Source organism: Propithecus coquereli, unplaced genomic scaffold, assembly GCF_000956105.1.
Source record: "Propithecus coquereli isolate 6110/MARCELLA unplaced genomic scaffold, Pcoq_1.0 Scaffold25, whole genome shotgun sequence".
In the NCBI taxonomy this organism is placed as follows: Eukaryota; Metazoa; Chordata; class Mammalia; order Primates; family Indriidae; genus Propithecus; species Propithecus coquereli.
Window position 1 is genome coordinate 2,770,810 of NW_012148063.1, and position 4,691 is coordinate 2,775,500.

The 4,691-nt window shown below is 36.3% G+C and overlaps 1 protein-coding gene across 1 annotated transcript in view; it reads left to right on the forward strand.

Moving 5' to 3' along the window:
• Window positions 1-1,825: 1,825 nt before the first annotated feature.
• OPRM1 (opioid receptor, mu 1) overlaps window positions 1,826-4,691 on the forward strand; it is a 110,900-nt gene continuing 108,034 nt past the window's right edge. The window contains exon 1 of the mRNA XM_012646797.1: window positions 1,826-2,341. The gene's annotated coding sequence lies outside the window, so the exon portion shown is untranslated. The remainder of the gene's footprint in view (window positions 2,342-4,691) is intronic.

Sequence of the window (4,691 nt, forward strand, 5' to 3'; positions counted from 1 at the left end):
AACAATTTTCCACTCCATTTATCTTATGTATTTATTTAACAAAAATTTATTGAGTGCCTACTATGTCAAAGCACTGTATGAGACACTAATAATATGATACATGAAAGAAAAAATAGTCTCTGGACTAATGAAGTATATAATCTAGTGAGGAAATGGGTAATCCAAGTAAACAAGTGGATAAGCATTTAAAAACGAATTGTGGTAGGTGCTATGAAGGAAATTTGACAAGGGGTTATGCTAGAGAATAAAAAGATTATCAATTCTGATAATCTAGGCGAGTCCTATATATGAGAGTAACATATAAAATAACCCATTGAATGAAAAGAACCAATCACAGGAATAGAAGAAAGGACAGTAGGTGAAGGGATATGTTTGTGCTGAGATATTAAGAAAGGAAAGAAGAACTTGGTGCTTTTAAGAAAATGTAATAAAGGCCTTGTGGCTGAAGTACAGCAAGGGAGGGAATAGAACCAGATAAGTCTGGAAAATCAGCAAAAGCCCTACCAACTCGGGGGCCCAAGTGCAATGGCCATTGAAGAGTTTAAAGCATGGGAACAGCTTTCTGGTTTGGGAAACTAGGTGAAAAATAATGTTATTCACTGAGATGGGAAAAGACCATGTGAGAAAAAATTTTGGAGGTGAAATCAGGAGTTCAGTTTTGTGTTCATTAAGTTTGGGATGCTTAGGAGTTGTCAAAATAGAAATGCTAACTAGCCAGCTGAATAAATATTTCAGAGAAAGGGTATGAAACACAATACATGAAATACAATGTGGGTAGTTGGTAGAATTTAGGTTACATTTAAAGGCACGGGACTGGTTAAACTTACCTAGGGAGAGAATATAATCAGGGGAACCTAGGATTTATCCACAAGGAATTCCAGCATCCAGATTTCAGGCACAGAAAGATAAGGAGTGGCCCAAGAGGAAGGGGGAGAAAGGAGGCCAGTATGATGTCATAAAAGCCAAGAGAGGAAAGTGTTTTTTTTTTTTAATTTATAATGTTTTTATTTTTAATTAGTATGGGTACATAATATTTGTATTGAGCAGGTTGAGGAAAGAGATGGCCAGTTAACTCTATCAGGATAAAGGTCAAGAGTGATCTTGTGAAAAACAATTTTTGTGAAACACTAAAAGAGAAAGCCAGATTGAGTAGGTGAGTAAGTGATAAGAAGTGAGAAAGGAGAGCTTGCATGAATGACAAATAACTTGGATGAAATTATTTTGAAGAAAATCAGTGAAGTGGAATGTAAATAGAGGGAGACATGGGGAAGTGTCAGAACTAAGGTCTAAGCCCAGCCTGTCTGACTCCAAAGCAAATACTGCTAAAGATACATTGTAATGAGCAACAGTCTAGGAAAGTGCTTAGAAACACACGCCTGGAACCAGAGAACCCAAGTGATACCCAGTTCCACTCCATATTAACTCTGTGAACTTGGGCAAGTAATTTTTATATTCTATCTCAGTTTTTCCATCTATAAAATGGGAATAAGAACGATGTTTACTTCATGGCCTTGTTATGAGGATTAAATGAATTTAGATAGTGCTTCAGTCATAGACCTCAGTATATGACAACCGTTAGTATATTAACTTCTCTTAAGAACAGTTCTCTCTTTGGAAAGATCACCCCTTTAATAGAATATTCCTAGTTACTTTAGTGAGCAGAGATGCTTCACAGTCAAATTTCCCTAAACCACTTTGGATCTTTTATGTAAACATAAACAACTAGAATTTTAATTTCAAAATCCTGACAAAATCGTCCTTGGCGCATTTCAAATTTTCTTGTTGTTCAAGATTTCCTCCCCACCAATAACTCTCTGATTGTCTTCCTGTAAATAGAAAGACAGGGACTAAATCCATCAGCACTAAAGCTGGGAAGCCCTCCAAGTTCACTGAGAGGAGAAAACACAGTGTTCAGAGGAGGTGTGATTTGTCACAATATTGCACGCTTGCACAAAGTCTGCATTCTAAAAGCTCACTGAAAACAGGGAAAGCAAGCACGAAAGAGCAGTTGGGTCAGGCAGGCTTCTCCACTCAGTATGTAGTAACGACTTTGCCTGAACTAATTGCCCCTTTCTTCTACAAACAAGAGAATTCAGTCAAGTGGATGTGGCAGAACTGGGTTGCTCTGAGATGATAGAAAAGGGCTTCTGCTTTTCATGTGATTGAGGCCCCTTGTTCTTGTGGTTGCTACATGCAATAAATGTCATTCTAGGAGAAGGACCAGGCCTTGCATCCCATCAGAATTTTTCCTGGAAGCCTGGAGTGTAGAACTCTGACATTCTCTTCCCATTGTGGCAGAAGCAGCAGGACAAGGCACATTACTGAAATTGTGTGGTCCTGGGCAAGGTAGGGCTGATTTATTTTGTTATAGAAATCTTTTCCACTGAATTTGCTGGATAAGGAGGAGTACAGCCTAATTGGCACTGACCTCTTTAATGTCATACATCCTACCTTGTCCCTGTGATAGAAGAGCAGGCAAATGAAAGAACAGCAAACACAAAAAATAGTCATTAACAATTTCAAAGGTTAAATGATAGGATGCATGTGTTTATGCCTATGTCTTCCCTCAGTGGCTATGGAATAAGTGAAATTTATGCCAAATTGTGGTTTCATAGAAATCATTTGAAAGTTATTGTGGTTACTTCTTAATTTTATCATACATTTGGGAGTTTGGGCAATTTATAGGGAAATCTAGGGCTCCCAGGTATAGAAATTAAATATTTACAAAAATGAGCCCAGGGCAGAGAGAAGAAAGAAAAGTTTCAACAGATGAAAAGTTTCACAAAAATCTTATTTTTTCAGTGTAAATATAAACTACCTCATGACTGCATGCAGTCACACACACAAAGAATTTAAGCCCAAGTAATGTGAATTGAAATAATACATATATTTCAGTTATATGAGTGGTACAACAAAAAGTAAAAAAAAAATTCTAATCACAATAACTTCTAAGATGATTTCACAGTTTTGCATTTTAGGCATATGTAGACTATTTTAGAACTTCTTTACTTTAAAAAAAATGATTTTGGGCAGCTGTTGGAATAGAGAACAAAATAGGCCTATTTGTTTATTTATTTCACAGATGGACTACAAATACAGATGGCACTATTAAAATTATGTCATAGCAATGTTTGCAGAGAAGTTGAATTTAAATTTGAATATGAAAAAATGCTCATTCAGAATTAAAAAGAGTGATACTTCGAGACTCAGGATGAATCAACCTTCTAAACAATTCAAGCAATACTTCAACAATCGACTAAATAATTTAAGTGATTAGACTTCCACTTCTAAATGTAAACATTTAAATATCATCTTCAGTTCAATCCCATGTGTTATGGAATCTCTGTCTCAGGAACATAGGTGAAACAGAAAATTAATCACATTTTTTGCACTCATGTGATGGGACAACTCAACAATACCAGTGCAACTGAGTATTTATAGTTATTGCCTCAAGAAAAGACATACTATAGACTAATAACAGAAGTGTAACAAGCTAAGATTTGTAATAAGTAGGTTTTAATAGTTGACAAATTTCTGAAATAATCTCAAGTAAGTAAAACTGGGTGGAAATAAATGTTTTCTAATTGCTATAATGATTGAAACATTCTACAATTTATAAATTATTAAGAATTATTACTTCCCTGAAAGAAGCAGTAGATGGATCATCAATTTTTGTCCTGGATCACAAATGGATGCATCTCTTTCCTTCCCTTAAGAGCTGTTGGGGAGACTTAAGCAGAAATACAAATTTTCAGAGTTCCTACTTCTGGCAAAACAATGTTCTTTATGGTGACATCTTATTTTCAGAGCCCTCGTAGGTATCATGTCTCCAAAGGGCTAACGTGACAAATTGTGCCCAGCTAGGAGTCTCAGACTCAAAGATAACATTTTGGTTACAATTTCTCCATTTTCAATGACATCTCAATCAATTAAAAATGATTTTGTTCTGTCTTTAAAATGTATTCATCTTCAGCAATGTTTGGAAGTAAAAGTAGGCTCTATGAAATATTTTCTAAAATGAATGAAATATGAGTGCCTCATTCATCTTGTGCTGCTGTGACAGAATATCATGGACTTGGTGGTCTAAACAACAGAAATTTATTTCTCACAGTTTTGGAGTTTAGGAGGTCCGAGATCAAGGTGTCAGTATGGTCAGGTTCTAGTGAGGGCCCTCTTCCTGGTTTCGAGATGGCTATCTTCTTGCTGTGTCTTCACATGGCAGAGAACAGGGAGAGAGGAAGAAAGCCTTCTCACTTCTCATGTCTCCTCCTATAGGGGCACTAATCCTATCATGAGAGCTCCACCCTCAAGACCTAATCACCTCCCAAAGTCTCCATCTCTAAATACCATCACATCGGGGAATAGGATTTGAACAAATGAATTGGGGTAGGGGGGTACAAACATTCAGTCTATATCACATAAGTGAATTTTTTTAGTAATATTTGTCCTTGCTGATTTAGGCCTACAAAAGAGGGGAGGAGAGTTTTCAAGTGGACATTAGTCTTGAGTCCCAAGCATTTTGATTCCTGCTTTTTAAACTCAGTGAATAATCAAGAGAAAAAATAACTCTGAAGGATGTGATATATAGAGTACCAACCAGTTGCAGCCAGAAAATTTTCAAAATATAGTAAATGCTTTCAACTTTTCTCCTTTCAGTATGATGTTGGCTGCGAGTTTGTCATAAAAGACTT